Consider the following 17,611-nt stretch of genomic DNA (forward strand, 5'->3'; position numbering starts at 1 on the left):
ACATGAAGGATAGTAAAATGAAGGGTATGCAGGGTAGTTTGATCTGAGTGGGATAATAGGTCGGCACAACATTGCGGGCTGAAGGCCTGTACTGTTCTTTGTTCTATGTTCAGCCAAAGGTTCTTTTCTTTTGAGGAGAGGGTAATTGATTGTCGTTTTTAAAGACAGAACTGGAGGACAGAGAAAGATATCAAGGAAGGTTGCACGTTAGTGACAGTATCAACAAGTCCACAGCAGATGCACTCTGAGTAACTACACTGCTTTCAAGGCGAGAGGACCAATGATATCAGTTAAGCCCCCCTTGTTTTTGTATTGTGTACTTCTGATATATGCGCAAATGGACAACCTCACTCTCCTGCTAAGCTGCAGAATGAATAATGCGGCAATATTTGTCAACCCCCAAATGGGCATTGATACATTAGTAAATCTCACATCAATAAACTTACATCTCAAGGTTCTCACCTTCTAGGACTGTTTGTAGTGGTAAATAACCCAAGCGAGGATGTTTGGCAAAGTATTTCTTTGATCTGAAGTTATTTTTCAGCACCTTGGTGAAATCACACACATCTTCACCTGATGTGGTCTAAAAATGTAATATAAATCAAATTTAGTAAAGAATTAATAATGAAACAATCTACTCAACTCACTCTATAATCCACGCTATCCCTGCTAAATGTCTTTGAGGATGTAAAATTAAAGAGTCCAGGCGGAATATGAGTTGCTGTTCCTGCAACCTACGGGTGGCATCATTGTGGCACTGCAGGAGGCCCATGATGGACATGTCATCTAAAGAATGGGAGGGGGAGTGGAAGTGGTTTGCGACTGGGAGGTGCAGTTGTCTGTTGCGATTCATTGTGGCACTGCAGGAGGGAACCTGGGAACCCTGCTGCCTAATGGTATCAATGTGGACTTCACCAGTTTCAAAATCTCCCCTTCCCCCACCACATCCCTAAACCAGCCCAGTTCGTCCCCTCCCCCCACTGCACCACACAACCAGCCCAGCTCTTCCCCCCCCACCCACTGCATCCCAAAACCAGTCCAACCTGTCTCTGCCTCCCTAACCTGTTCTTCCTCTCACCCATCCCTTCCTCCCACCCCAAGCCGCACCCCCATCTACCTACTAACCTCATCCCACCTCCTTTGCCTGTCCGTCTTCCCTGGACTGACCTATCCCCTCACTACCTCCCCACCTATACTCTCTCCACCTTCGGTCCGCCTCCCCATCTCTCCCTATTTATTCCAGAACCCTCACCCCATCCCCCTCTCTGATGAAGGGTCTAGGCCCGAAACGTCAGCTTTTGTGCTCCTGAGATGCTGCTTGGCCTGCTGTGTTCATCCAGCCTCACATTTTATTATCTTGGATTCTCCAGCATCTGCAGTTCCCATTATCCTTGAAGGTGGCAGGACAGGTTAACACGATGATTAAGAATGCGTGCTGAGAACTTGCCTTTATCAGTCATGGCACAGATGGTTTCAGCTGGAAGGTTAAGTTGGAATTGTATAGAACTTTGGTTAAGCCAAAGTTGGAATACTGTATGCAGTTCTCATCACCATGCTGTTGGAAGGATGTGATTGAATTGGAGAGGGTGCAGAGATTATTCACTCGGATATTGCCTGGGGCGGAGCACTTCAGCTATGAAGACTGGCTGGATAAGCTCAGTTTGTCGTCTTTAGAGCAGAGAAGGCTGAGGAGGGACGTGACTGATGTGCAGAAGATTAGGAGGGGCAAGGTCAGCAAGCAGCTGTATCCTTAGTTGAAGGGTCAATAACAAGGAGACACAATTATGAGGTGAAGGGCAGGAGATGTAGAGGGGATTTGAGGAAAAATATTTTTACCCAGAGGGTGGTGGTAATCTGGAATGCACTACCCAGAAGGGTCGTTGAGACAAGAGAGCTCACAACTTGTAGAAAAGTACTGGGATGAGCACATGAAATTAAAGGTTATTCTCCAAGTGCTGCAAAGTGGGATTAGTGCAGTTAGGTTTGCATAGACTTGATTGGCTGAAGGGCCTTCTGTATGCCATATTCCCAAATTCAAATCATGTATCTATCTCCAAAAATCAGTGTCCTAATACTTGGGAAACTGCTAATAGCGATCTTCTCATCTATTTATCATAACTTGCTGCTTCTGTCCTTCAGCCATCTTTTTTAACCAAATTTGATAGTGACCTATATATTCCATGAATCTCAATTTTATAAATCAGTCTTTTATGTGCACCTTCCCCTCATCCTTATCTAGGAAAGATTGCATTGCTTCATGAAGGCAGGCTGAAGTAATTCAGCATTACAGCCATACTCTGGTAGTATAATGACAGCATCAGTGACAGTACAATAAGTGCCTTATATCAATTGTTTCAAAACTGGGTTCTACAGTAGAGAGGTAATTGGAGATCTACAAACCAAATCATCTGTCATAACTACAGATTAAATATATTGGAAAAAAGCATACTAACTAACGCGAGCTTCAATGGTGATAAATTAAATGTAACTAATTGGAACAGTAATATTCCTCATCCAACCTTGCTAAGCACTGCCTTTCTGCACTGATAGGCTGGAAAGCTGCAGTCAAGAAAAGATATTCACTATTTATCATCAAGTCGAAACAATTCTGGAATGCTTTTATCTAACATGCATGTTTAATTATTGCAGTTTGAAACTCTCAACTATATGTAAATCATGAATATGTGATGTGAAAAATATACAAAAGGATCCAGCCCTTTTCTTGATTTATCAGGCTAACAATAGAAGAGCATTTGGATAAAGTGGATATACATTATGAGTGCCCGTATCAAACACCAGTCCAGGGACTAACAGATATCACAGTTGGAAGCAAATACACACATCGGGGCAGCACAGTGGCTCAGCGGGTTAGCACTGCAGCCTCACAGCACCTAGTACCCGGGTTCGATTCCAGCCTCAAGTAACTGTCTGTGTGGAGTTTGCACATTCTCCCCGTGTCTGCGTGGGTTTCCTCCGGGTGCTCCGGTTTCCTCCCACGGTCTAAAGATGCGCTGACTTGGTGGATTGGGCATGCTAAATTTCCCATGGTGTTCAGGGTGGTGTGTCGGTGATAGGGGGATGGGTCTGGGTGGGATGCTACAAGGGCCGGTGTGGACTTCTTAGGCTGAAGCGCCTGTTTCCACACTGTAGGGAATCTAATCTCATCTCCATGATAAGCGTCAGGAAGGAGCTTTTTAAAAAGATGATTAGAACACTTCTTTACACGTAGCCCTTTGTATTATGAATATGCAATTAATAATAGATAGGTTAGTGATTGCTATTAATATGTAGGCATTCAATCAAAAAGGTTCGAGAACGATTGCCTACCTTAAAAGGTTAAACACTGGAAGGGGCTCACATTTAGAAGGTAGAAGGAACTATGCAAAACCCATCAGATACTTAGAGAATCACCAAGCAATACAAAATATACACTGCTCCTCAAACGGATTCAAAGAGGAAATTGGTTAATATGTTAAAGCATGTACAGTCATAGCAACAAGGAGCAGGAATAGCAAGGACAGGATTTGCTGCCCATCCATAGTTCCTCCAAATTGTTTGACTATTTCAGAGTGCAGTTAAGTGTCAACCACATTATTGTGGATCTGGAGTCATATGGAGGTGAGATCAAATAAGAATGGCAGAGCTCCTTTCTTAAAGAACATCGGTGAATGAGTCAAGTTTTTATAACAGTGAATAGTTTAACAGTGACAGTGTAACCGTCACTGAGACCAGCTTTGTTTATGATTATATCAATTTGAGCATGTGTTGGATAACTGGCCCCCTCAAGCCTGCTTCACCATTCAATAAGGTCGTGGCTGACTTGACTGCAATGTCGGCTCCACATTCCTACCTACCCCCAAAATTATATTGAACTGAATTCAAATTCCATCAGCTGTTACAGTGGAATTTACGCCTATACTCTACAGCATTGTCCCAGGCCTCCAGATTACTAATCCTGTGACATTAATAGTGCTTCACTGACTACCCCAGCATGTCAATCCCCGTTCTGAGCATACTTCTTGGCTGAGGCGCCACATTTTCTGGAGTACAGAATTACAAAGTTCACCTCTCTGTGAGTGAAGAGGTTCCTCATCTATCGCTGTTGTTACATTTTATTCTGAGATTGATCTCAGGTTCTACAGCCTGATCTCTTAATTCAAATTACAATAACTTGGCTTTTCAAACGCCCTGTCACATTATCCTTGCCAAGAGATTGAATGTTAATGTTATATATACAGCAGAAGAAATGTCCATGTTGATTTTTCTTCATTTAAGTGCCGTCACCAATCTTATAGTCACCATTCTTATACAAGTGCATTTTGTCATGGGAGAGGTTGAAGGAGCAAAATCGGACCTTCATTTCTTCCCCACCCCAGCCTCAAAAAGTTTTGTCTTCATTTCAAATTTTTCACATCCAATGGATAATTCTGTACCTTTCTGGTCGCTTCAAGAAGTGCATCCTACCCAAATTGTCCCAAGCGTCTCATCTTAAAAATGAGAATATCTTTTGACATCCTCACTGTCGAACTAATCCATTATATACTTAACATAGGATTCAGGTCAAGGTTTTTTTCCCCCCCACTGTTTGTTTAACTTCCTGGCCAATGCCCCACGATTTCTCAAGAAACTATTAGTCTCTCTCTCTGTATCAGAACATTCTTCAAAAAACTAATACTTTCTCCAAATCTTGATATAACAACTGGCCAGTTTCGGTGCGAGATGAGTTCCACAGCGCAAACTCATACTTGAACCTTTTAGCCATATAAATCATTTGACAAGCAGATTCTAGGGAGTCAATCTGCAGGATCAAGTGACATCTGAAATGCTGTACATTTACTGCAAACAGTCAAGTTCAGTTTTTCTGGCATCCACAAATCTTTGACAGCATGGCTGTGGGTGTGAATCACCTAGGTCTGGCCAAATCAGTAAAATCCCACTCCTTTTCTCATCTGAACACTGCCCCAGAGCAATATCATGTGAATGCACTGCACTTTCCACATACATGGTGGCAATGCCCAGGTCTATCTCACCACCCCCTCATGCATTTCTTCCACTGTCTCTACATAACCGGACAGTTTCCATCTATTAAATCTGGTACAGAACGAAGCCATTATCTTTGGTCCTTGAAAGGACGTCTGCTTGCTAGCTACTGGTTTTCGTTGTACCCTTTGTTATTTTGACCCAGAGTTTAAATTCTGGCCACATAGGCCTGATGTCACAAAGTCTACTTATTTTCACATCCACAACATTTGGCCCCAGGTAAGTCCGTTAGTTTTGAAACCCGACCGCATTGATTAACTCTGAACATGACCATTCTTATGAATATCAAGTTGGCCTCCCAAGTTCTCCTTTTCTTTAACATGGCATCATTTCAAAGTCCATTGACTCTGTCTTAACACGCACCAAGTTCCATTCACCCAACTTTCTCTGCGCACTCTGATCTACAATGGCTCACAGTTAAGCAGTGCCTTGGTTTTCACATTGCTGTCCTGGCTTTCATATCCCTCCCTGACCTGGCAACACCCATGCACATCCCCTGACAATGTCGAACTCATAGCCCCTCTAGGCACATTTACGCCTTTCATTCCAGCCTCTCAACACAATTTGTGCTGTTCCATCATCGACAGCTTTACATTCAACTTCTTGGAGCCTAAGCTTTATAGAATTACCTTGCTGAACCTCTGCATCATTCTTTCCTCCTTCAAAACAGTCCTTAAAATCTACCTCTTTGATGAGGTTTTAATCAATCTACCTTCGGATCTCTTTCAATACTCAGTATCAAATTTTACTCTATAAAGCTCCTATGACATGCCTTGGGATGTTTTATAAAGTCATGTCATAGAAGCTGTTGTGGCAATTGCTCAGAATATGGTTTTATTCGGGGCTGAAATTCTCCATGACACTCATCATTGAAGTATTTTTCTGTTATAAAATGGGTAAATAGTACAGTGACTTCAGGCCAAGGGATGATGTGGTTAAACGCCAAAGTTGCACTCCGTGCTATTGGCATCATGAAGACAGTGTCTCCCTTTCATTTGAAGAAATCTTCTGTATTTTCTCAAATACTTTCTTCATTGTACTTTTGTTGTTGATGGTTTCCAATGAACATAAACCATTACTTGCCTTTTCAATTTCAACCTTCCTTACGTTCTCTTAATTTCTTTTGCTGTACCTGATTTGAAACAAACCATTCCTCTTTTAATTCACTGTCCTCCTCGGTCCTTCATGTGGTTGTTTCCCAATCATTAAGAAGACATCCTGTTGCTTTCCTCATTCACTCTAGTCTAAGATGCCTGGCTGCCCTTATCAGATTGCATTTTCAGCAACTTTATAGACAAACGTCCTTTGAGTGGAAGGTTGTAAGGTCATGCCGAACTGATGTCTCAACAACTGCAAAACCAAGCTAATTGTAATCAATGACATCTGACAACAGGCAAGCAAGGATGCTCACAACAAAACACAGCACGAGATTACAAATTCTGCAATGTGTGAATGTACTCACAACAGAGTGCTTTCTGGAGTCGGCGGATCTTCATTGCTGGCAGATATGCAGAAAAACGCACGGTGTTTAAATCACCTGCATTCAAAAAAATCTTTAGATACATTTTTCCTAACTGTTAGTACAAACCATTTCAATTGGAACACATTCTCAACTACTCTGCAATGAATACAGGGGGATAAATATCTGCTGAAGAATACAAGGCACAGTAAAAGGACATGATAACTACTAGGTTCAATTTATTTCCACATATTTTCAAGGATGGGAACATCACTGACAGGACCAGCATTTGTTACCCATTCCTCATGTAGGTGGTCAAAAGCTACATGAAATTCATGTCATAACTGGCAAACAGCATCTGGTGAATACAGTGGAACTCACGGAAGTCTCACTGTCAGCTTTATAGTAGGAGAGAAAAGATTCAGATAATCATGCTTGGTGTAAAGTCTGCAATCTCGCCGCCTGGTTTTTCAGGGCCACAAAGGGTTTTGAGATCTGAAATTGTATATTTGACTCATGAGCACACATCAAATGCAAGTTGCCATGGATGCTATTCTGACAATTCTATGTTGCATGCAGCAAATATCTGATGAAATGATGTCGAGGAGGCAAGATATTGCCAATACTGTGATATCAGAGCTCAATGCTTAAAGTCCCTCAATGACACATTGCTGAACGTATGATCACCAGGAACATGAATAATCCCTCTGCCAGAGTTATTTAAAGACACTGTCAGCTACTTGCAGATTAATTACTGATGGATTCATAGAGCATACAAACATACAACAGTACAGCACAGGACTGGCCCTTCAGCCCACAGTGTTGTGCTGAGCTTTTACCCTCAACCTAACGTCTAGCTAACCTCCACCCTTACCTTATACTATCATCCATATGCCTGTCTAATAGCTGCTTAAATGCTCCTAATGAAGCTGACTCCACTCCCCTCTCTGGCAATGCATTCCACGCTTCTGCCACTCTCTGAGTAAAGAACCTACTTCTCACGTCTACCCGAGATCTATCTCCACTTACTTTTAAACTATGCCTCCTCATAAGAGCTACCTTCACCCTCGGAAAAAGTCTCTGGCTATCCACTCTCTATCGATGTTCATACCTGTTATTGCCAAAATGGATGTGTGTTGATATTTTTTAGACTTCTTTAAAGTTGCCAAGGTCCACATCTAAGTTCTGAAGGACTCTGTGAAAACTTCATGGCTGCTACGCAAATCATTCACAGACATGGATGCAGTAATAGACATCTGCAAAAAACCATGTAGGTCAATGATTCACATCCTGGCCAATGTCATAATGCTTTCAAGTTGCAAGTCTGCTTTGCCAGCCACTTTGGGCCATCAAAAAATTAAGGGATAGCTACTGAGCTAAAGAGCCAAGCCAATAACAACTGGGCTTCTGACTCTTACACACAACATAGAACATAGAAAAGTATAGCACAGCACAGGCCCTTCGGCCCACCATGTTGTGCCGTGGAATAATCCCACTCCAAAAATAACCTAACCTAATTTACATTCCCCTCAATTCACTGCTGTCCATGTGCATGTCCAGCAGTTGCTTAAATGTCACTAATGGCTCTGCTTCCACCACTACCACTGGCAAAGTATTCCATGCACTCACAACTCTCTGGGTGAAGAACCTCCCTCTGACATCTCCTCTATACCTTCCTCCTAACACCTTAAAACTATGCCTCGTGGCAGTCAATCCTGCCCTGGGGAAAAGTCTCTGGCTATCGACTCTATCCATTCCTCTCATTACCTTGTACACCTTGAGCAGGTCACCTCTCTTCCTCCTTCTCTCCAGAGAGCAAAGTCCAAGCTCAGTCAACCTTCTCAACCTGGTAAACCTCCTTTGCACTCTCTCCAAAGCCTCCACATCTTTCCTATAATAGGGCAACCGGAACTGGACACAATATTCCAGTGTGGTCTCACCAGGGTTTTGTACAGCTGCAGCATAACCTCGCGGCTCTAAAACTCGATCCCCCTGTCAATGAAAGCCAAAACACCATATGCTTTCTTAACAACCTTATCCACTTGTGTGGCAACTTTGAGGGAGCTATGCACTTGAACACCAAGATTCCGCGATTCCTATACACTGCCGAGCATCTGCCTTTAATCCTAGATTCAGCATCTAAATTCGACCTTCCAAAATGCATCACCTCGCATTTATCCAGGTTGAACTCCATCTGCCATTTCTCAGCCCACCTCTGCATCCTGTCAATGTCTCGCTGAAGCCTGCAATAGCCCTCAATACTATCAACGGCACCTCCAACCTTTGTGTCAGCAGCAAACATACTAACCCACCCCTCAACCTCCACATCCAAGTCATTTCTAAAAACTACAAAGAGCAGAGGCCCAAGAACAGAGCCCAGCGGGTCACCACTCAGCACTGACCTCCAGGCAGAATATTTACCATCTACAACCACTCTCTGCCTCCTGTCAGCCAACCAATTCTGAATCCAGACAGCCAAGTCACCCTGATTTCCATACCTCCTGACTTCATCAAAGTGCCTGCCGTGGGGAACCTTATCAAATGCTTTGCTGATGTCCATGTACACCACATCCACTGCTCGCCCCTCGTCAACCGGTCTCATGACCTCCTCAAAGAACCCAATCAGATTTGTAAGGCATGACCCGCCCGTCACAAAGCCATGCTGACTCCCTTTAATCACGCTCTGTGCATGTGCAACAGCACATCCACATGAAATTTGACAGGGCAGGTCCTCGTCTTCCTGAAACAAATTTTCTGCTGTCTGGATAACTCTGGGGAGGCTTCCAGCGCTTGGCAGGGGCAGCAATTGACAGAGTTGCATGATTGGGACTACAGTAGGTGAAAATAAAGGCATCACCTACTCACTAACACTCAGTTGGGTTTCTACCAGGGCCACCCAGCTCCTGGCCTCATTGATGCCCTGGTTCAAAAATGGACAAACGAGGTGAGGGAGTGAGGGCGACAGTCATTGTTCTTGACATCAAGGCCACACTTGACCAAATGTGGCATCCAGGGAACCGAGCAAAACTGGTTTTAACGGGAATGGGGGGAAAGCTCCCTGCTCGTAGGAGTCAGATTGAGCGCAAAGAAGATGGATATGTTTGTCTGGAGTTAGAATCTTGGTGGCACACTGCATGGAAATAAGCCTTTCTGCCCAACACATTATGCATCCAGAGATTATGACATTGAAGGCTCTGCTTCATGGTGCCAAATTCCTCATTACAACTATTCACAAACTCTTTTTTTGTCCTGCCTACAATGTCTGGATTCTCCACCTCCCACCGCAAGGTCTTTTCCCGTCTGAGCAAATAAGACCCGAAGATATATGAGCAGAATTAGGCCATTCTGCACACTGAGTCTGCTCTGTCATTCAAGCACGGCTGACATACTTCTGAACCCCATTCTCCTGCCTTCTCCCCATAACCCTTGATGCACTTACTTGTCCACAAACCTATTTATCTCTGTCTTAAATACACTCAATGACTTAGCCTTCGCAGTCTTCTGTGGCAATGGCTTCCACAGTTACAGACTCTCACTCTTTGCTACACAGAATAGTGTCAATCCCACTGATTATACTACATTGCGTTTATCAAGCCCCTTTGAAAGTGTGTTTTTTACCACAGTGCGATAGTCAATTTGCACATCCACCCTAAAGCTCAGGCATTCTAGTTCCGCTATCAGCCTCATTCAGTCACAGAAGAACATGGAAACTAGAAGCAGGAATAAGCCAATCAGCCCTTCAAGCCAAGTCCACCATTCAATAAGATCATGGCTGATCTTACATCTCGATATCATATTCCCACTTTCCTGTATACTTATTGAATCTTTTAACATCTAAAAATCTATCACAAAATCAAAGAATCCCTACAATGCAAAATGTTTTCAGCTGATTAAGTCGACACTGACCCTTCGAAGTGCATCGTGTCCAAGACTGGCCCCTCCATCCTTGCCCCGTAACTATGCATTTACCATGCCTTATCCACTTGGCCTGCATATTTTTGGACTGTGGGAAGAAACCGGAGCACCTGGTGGAAACCCACACTGACACAGGGAGAATGTACAAACTCCACACGGATAGTTACCCAAGAGTGGAATCAAAACAGGTCAGTGGCACTGTGAGGCAGCAGTGGTGAGCCACCGAGCCACCTTGTCTTGTTCTTGAATACATTCAGTGATGGCCCCCATGGTCTTCTGTGGTTGAAAATTTCACAGATTCACTCTGCTTGAATGACGAGATGTTGTCCTCATCCTAGTCCTAACTGATCTACCCCAAATTCTGAGACTGTGACCCCTGGTCCTAGCACCACAAACAGGGAAAATAGCTTCCCTGCATTGAGTTCATCTGGCTCAGTTCCAACTTTCTATATTTCAATCAGATCCACCCCTCATCTTTTTAAACTCTCATGAACACAGGCCCAGTTGAATCCATAACTCACCACAGGACAGTCCTACTTTCCCCAGTATTAGCGTAATGAACCTCCACCATCGACCTCTCCTGCGCCTGAAGACTGACCAAATCAGACAAACACAAACTTAAGGGCTGTGACTGCCTCTTGGTGCAAAGAATCCTTCTGATGTGTCCCAGCATCCCTAGATCAGCCTCCAGCTCATAAACACAAGCTACTCAAACATTAAGTGCTTACAGCAAACATGCTTGCACCAGACCATACTGGAACACAGGAGCTCTTACATGTTGTAGCCGAGTTCTAATTAATGACTTTGCTATTTTTATTTAATTATATATATTTACTTATGTTTTCATAAAGCTTATTAACTTTACCATCAGTTGCATCATGTTAAACCATGGGAAGAGAATAAGCCACAATCACCACTTCTTCTCTAGCACTGGAAGAATCAATTACTGAAGGCTGAGAAGTTAGAAAAGGCAATCGTAATTTTTTTTCTTGATTCAACCTCGGGATGAGGGCGTCACTGGCGAGCCAGCATTTATTGCCCAGCCCTGATTACCCAAAGGGCAGTTAAAAGTCAACCACATTGCTGTGGGTCTGGAGTCACATGCAGACCAGGCCAGGTAAGGATGGCAGTTTCCTTCCCTAAAAGGCATTAGTGAACCTGTTGAGCTTTTCCAACAAGCAACAACGGATTCATGGTCATCATCAGATTGTGAATTCTGGATATTTATTGAATTCAAATTCCACCATCTGCCACAGCGGGATTTGAATCCAGGTCCCCAGAACATGATTTGTCTCTCTGGATGAACAGTCCAGTGACAATACCGTGAGGCCATCGCCTCCCCTAAGATGGATAATTTATACATCCCTAACACAAAAGGCTGAGTTAACTCAGTTGAGACTTGGGTTCATCAAGCCCAAACGCTCTTCAAAGGTGAATTTGTTAAAACTCCACTTAAAATTGGGAACTTCTGAACTTAAATTGCACAATTCAGTTATTGCTAATAAATTACAAATAAAATTAGGTTTGTCCAAAGGGTTAAGACTTTCTTACCCACAAACCACCTGTATTCAGTTCAGTGGATCTACATTCTGGCCAACACTTAGCATTCAATCAATATCACAAAGTAAGTGGTCATTTTTACAGTTCTGTTTGTGAAAGCCTTCTGCGCATATATTTGTTGCTGTGTTTCCGACATTACAAACATACTTCAAAAAATTACTTCATTGGTTATACAGTGCTTTTAGTTGTTTAGTGCCTGTCGAAGCTGAAATATGAACCAAAGTTCTTTGTTCTTGTTTTTCATTTAATGTCACAGATGTTGTCTGTCACTCCTAATTATACATTATTTCAAGTATTTTTAGCCGACATGAATGCATCTAAATAGATCTAAACACATAGGTATATTTGCCTAGAATCCAGAATTTACTTTGGTACCTTTTGGAGTCACAATGATCTGACAGTGGCACAGAACCAGAGTCCTATTATCAATCTACTGACCGAATGAGTGAAAATATTCAGTCATTTTTGGATGGTCCCAACAGGTACTCTGAGTCTGGTGGCTAGATAGAGGATGCACAAAACATAGAAGCTTCCACTATAACACTCTGAAAACATTTCTTATCAGAAGTATTATCTATTAATATATGAGATTCAATGGCAAGCCATTCAGAACTGAAATCAGGAAGCACTTGTATCTTAATACAAACAACAGTCAAGATCTCAAATACTCTCTCATAAAAGAATGTGGGTGCTGGATCAATAACAATGAGTGTAACTGAAATTATTTTTGATAGCTAAGGCTATGAAAGGACATAGAAGAAAGGGAGGTAAACAGACTGACGACAAAAAATGCCGGAGACCACAGTAGGTCAGGCAAGCAGCCATGGAGAGAAAGCAAGCTAATGTTTTCAGTCGACATGACTTTTCAGCAGGTAAACAGAGTTGAAGCTCAGACTAGCTGTGGTTTAACTGAATGGTTTATGCACAGAACAGCAAAACCGGTCTGCTTCTGCACCCATTCAGAATGGTTCCTTCTGTTTTATGTACTGTTTTTCGAACCAAACTTAACCACTTCACAATTTTCTGTATTACATTTAATCTACAACATCAACTGGTGCCTCTCCTCACCTTGACCTCCAACTTGCAGCCTCTCTCCACTCCCAAACCTCTGGGTTGTGCCCTCTCCTGCTTCTCAATCTCCAAGTAAGAGCCTCTTTTCCTTCCCTCCGTGACCTCAGGGTTGCAGTCTCTGCCTCCTCACCTCCTGCTGCTATTCAACAATAAATAAAACACAGAACACAGAACATTACAGCACAGTACAGGCCCTTCGGCCCTCGATGTTGTGTCGACCTGTCAGACCGATCTCAAGCCCATCTAACCAACACTATTCCATGTACGTCCATATGCTTATCCAACGACGACTTGAATGTACCTGAAGTTGGCAAATCTACTACCATTGCAGGCCAAGCGGTCCATTCCCTTACTACTCTCCGAGTCGAGAAACTACCTCTGACATCTGTCCTGTATCTTTCACCCCTCAATTTAAAGCTATGCCCCGTCGTGCTCGCCGTCACCATCCAGAAAAAAGGCTCTCCCTATCCACCTCATCTAACCCTCTGATTATTTTATATGTTTCAATTAAGTCACCTCTCAGCCTTCTTCTCTCTAATGAAAACAGCCTCAAGTCCCTTAGCCTTTCCTCGTAAGACCTCGTAATGTGGCAGGGGGATGGGAGCCAAATGCACAGGTTAGTGGGCAGTAACAAGATAATAACTACAGCCTGTAAGGAACTAGATAATGAAGTCAGTGTGACTAAGAGGAAGAGTAGACACAGAGCAGATGATGAACGCTGATGGACAGGTAGTCTGAGGTACATTTGTTTCAATGCAAGAAGTGTGTAGTGAGCTATCAACGCAAGGTAGCTCAACTGTGGGGTCCTGACAAAAGTTCTCAAAACTGAACGAGTTGAACTGCTGGGACAGGACAGATTTAGCAAATATCATGTGTGGCACAGCACAATTTTTGACAAAACAAATCTGAATTCTCAGACAAAGATGCATGAAAACTGATGCTATCATAAATCAGGAACTATATTCAGAATTCTCAGAAAGCTCAATGAGAAACTATGAAGAACTACTGCAATATTTATATTTTATTATCTACAATCTGATTTAAGTATTTCACAAACAATGAAAACGCATATTTTTTCACATTTTTCATTTCAGTGGTTCAGCCAGTTATTTTCTAACCACCATCTTTATCAGGCCGAAAAGCCATAACTAGTGGAGTGCCACAGGGATCAGTCCAAGGACGAGAATTATTTACTCTCTATATTCCTAACTTAGAGGAGGGGACAAGGCATAAATTCATTCAAATTTGCTGATGCTACAAAAATAGAGTAAGGGAATGTTGTCATGAGGACAGAAAGAATCTGCAAGGGGATAGACAGGTCAAGCAAGTCGGAAAAAAGTTGGCAGAGAGAGTTTAATGTCGGAAAGTACACTTTGGTAGGAAGGATCAAAAGATAGACTCTAAAGAAAATGCATGGTAGGGGACTTGGATGCTCTCGTCCATGAAACACATACTAGCATGCAGGTGAATGATTGCTTTGTTGCTGACACATGTACTGAGATACTGTGAAAAGTGTTGATTTGCATGCTGTGTAGGCAAATCACACCGTACAAAGTGCAGAATAGTGTTACAGCCAGAGAGAAGAGGCTGAGAGAGAGAGATCAGAATTAACATTTGAGAGGTCCATTCAAAAGTCACAACAGGAAAGTGGCTGTTCTTAAATCTATTTGTACGCTTATTCAAACTGATATCCTCTGCCCGACAGAAGAGGACGGAAGAGAGTATAATCAGAGTGAGGGGGTATTTTGATTATGTTGGTTGCTTTCTCAAGGTAGTGGGAAGTGTAGATGGAGTCAATGGATGGAAGGCTAGTTTGCGTGACGGATTGGGCTGTGCTCATGATTCTCTTTCGCTTCTTGCAGTCTTGGGAACAGCAACTGCCATACCACACAGTGATGCATCCAGATAGGATGCATCTACAAAAACAGGTAGGGTCCTCATGGACATGCTGAATTTCCTTAGCCTCCTTGACCATCATGTCGACATGGATTGGCCAGGACAGATTGTTGGTGAGCAACATTCCCAGGAACTTCACACTATCAACCATCTCCACCTCAGCACCATTGCTGCAGACAGAAGCTTCCTGAAAAAAATGACCAGCTCCTCCATTTTGCTTATGCTGATGGACAGATTGTTATCTTTCCATCATGCCAGCAAGCACTCAATTGCTTTTCCTGTAATCTCACTTATTGTTGTTTGAGGTCCGACCTACAATGGAAGCGTCATCAGCAAACTTGTAAATGGAGTTGGGGCCACGCAGTCATGATTGCATAAGGAGTATAGAGTAGGGGCAGCTTTGCTGGGCACCGGTGTTGAGGCTTACGGTGGAGCAAGTGTTGTCATCTATCCTTACTGATTGTGGTCTCTGGGTCAGGAAGTCGAGAATCCTGTTACACAGAGGGATGCTGAGGCGCAGGTCTCAGAGTTTAGAGAGGAGTTTGTTTGGAATTACAGTGTGGAAGGTGGTGCTCTGATCAATAAGTAACAGACTGATGTAGGTATCCTTGTTATCCAGACATTCCAGGGATGACTGTCAGGCCAGGGAGACGGTATCAGCTGGAGACCTGTTGCAGTGGTAGGTGAATTGCAAAGGATCAAAGCACTTTGGTAGGTTGGAGTTGATGTGAGCCATGACGATGGTGATGCAAGTAATTAAGAAGGCAAATGGAATTTTGGCCTTTATTGTAAGGAGGTTTCAGTTTAAAAATGGGCAAGTGTTTTTGCAACTGATCAGGCTATTGAGGAGGTCACACTTGGAGAAATACAAGAAAGGATACACAGCCATAGGAAGCAGTTCAAAAGAGACTCACTGGGCTGATTCATCGGATCATGATTTATCAAGAATGGTTGCACAGAAGGTCTTTATTCATTCAAGTTTAGAAGAATGAGGGGTGATCTTACTGAAACACAAAATTTTGAGAGGGCTTGACAGGCTAGATGTGAAGACAATGTTTCCATTATTGTGGAAATCTCAAACTCAGCAACATAGTTACAGAAGAAGGGAACATTTATTGAAACCTGAGATGCAAAGGAATTTCTTCTTTCAGCAGGTAGCGATTGTTTAGAATACAAGAGAATTGTGAAAGGTAGATCACTGGAAGTATTTAAAGAAGGTGGTAGATAAGATTTTTGAAATAGAGAACTTGAGCGGTCTGAGAAGCTGGTATAGAAGAGGAGTTGAGTCCTGGGCAGGTCAGCCATCTCTTATCGGATGGTGAGGTAGGGTCAAGAGGTAGAACATCCAGATCCTGGTGCTATTTATGTTTTTGTCTGCTTGCTAGAACCGATAAGGAGTTTTATTGTGCTACATGGCCAAGCGAGCTGCTGACACAGAACAAGACTGAAATAATTTGCTCAATAAAACATTTCATGCGGCTTTATGGGATAAATAAAACTTTCATCTACTACTTTGCTGACATCAATCAAAATCTGCTCAATTGAAAGAAATACATGCAGTTCAGACAACTTTATGTCATTCTTCCCTTCAATGCATCAAGTATATCTTTGTTGTAATTCATTAAAGTATGTCTTTCTCAGGGACTTAAAATATGAAACAATACATAATACTGAAGTGTACAGCAGTGAGCACAATGTTCCAATTCCAAATTCTTTTAGATGGATCGGGAAAAATACCTGCTACCTGCAGCTTCATCCTGAATATATTCAAATTGTTCCAGTCCTGAACCATTTCAGACTGTAGTTCGGATGCTCACATCTCTCACTATTTGGATTTTGTTTTGCGATTACATTCTAAAGTGCAAACTACAGACAAGAACATTGTATTTTTGAAAAAGTAATATGATAAAATTGGATAACTTCATAAACCATGATAATAAAATATTAATTGCTTGCTTCAGTTGAAAGGGTTCTTTATCTTGCTCATATATTTGAAGCCAAATTATTTGGACATACTTTCTTCAACAGATTGGCTAGTTTAGAAAATGTTTTCACTGTTACCTGTATAAATTTCAACCTCATATTTAGGTCATCAAGCTGGTGAGAAATCTTTGGAGAGAAAGAGACATCAAGCGGAGATAACTGACATCCCAGATCATTTAATATTTTGACTTCTTGTTTGACTGGGGCAATTTCTTCTTTAAAAACCTAATGGAGAGGAAGCGTATAAAATCTGAGAAACATCCTGAAATTAATGATTAAATGTTAATAAGAAATTAAGTTAAAACTAAAATCCTAATATTAAATATAATATACAAAAGCATCTGCTGGAAATGACATTTAATTAATAAAGATCTCGAGTTAAAAGTAACAGTGACGATGAAACTATCATAAATTATTTTAACAGAAAACTGAATTCACTAATCTATTCTTTCGGGAAGGGAATCTGCATCCCTTCACAATTCTGGTATCTGACTTCAAATTCACAGGAATATGGTTGACTCTCTACTGACTTCCAAAATGGCCTACCAAGCCATTCCTGGATGGGAAATGAATGTTAGCCTTGCTATCAGTGCCCTCATCCTGTGAAAGAATGCTTTAAAAAATGTGGATTTAATAAATGTAAAAGTAAGGAACAAAACAGGACAAATCAACTCAACAAGGCTTTGA

The 17,611-nt window shown here is 42.2% G+C and overlaps 1 protein-coding gene across 11 annotated transcripts in view; it reads right to left on the minus strand.

Moving 5' to 3' along the window:
• Window positions 1-461: 461 nt before the first annotated feature.
• Window positions 462-17,611, minus strand: part of LOC132209043 (utrophin-like) — a 32,884-nt gene continuing 15,734 nt past the window's right edge. For 4 of the 11 annotated variants that reach the window (XR_009445135.1, XR_009445126.1, XR_009445134.1 and 1 more), the window contains 4 exons: window positions 17,003-17,149; window positions 13,043-13,184; window positions 6,503-6,577; window positions 462-583 (listed from right to left, as the gene is read on the minus strand). The gene's annotated coding sequence lies outside the window, so the exon portion shown is untranslated. Of the gene's footprint in view, window positions 584-6,502; window positions 6,578-12,455; window positions 12,475-13,042; window positions 13,185-16,678; window positions 16,808-17,002; window positions 17,150-17,611 lie in introns of those variants that run through there. The other 7 variants (XR_009445130.1, XR_009445129.1, XR_009445131.1 and 4 more) reach the window with 7 other exon arrangements.

This window comes from Stegostoma tigrinum, unplaced genomic scaffold (genome assembly GCF_030684315.1).
Source record: "Stegostoma tigrinum isolate sSteTig4 unplaced genomic scaffold, sSteTig4.hap1 scaffold_63, whole genome shotgun sequence".
NCBI lineage: Eukaryota > Metazoa > Chordata > Chondrichthyes > Orectolobiformes > Stegostomatidae > Stegostoma > Stegostoma tigrinum.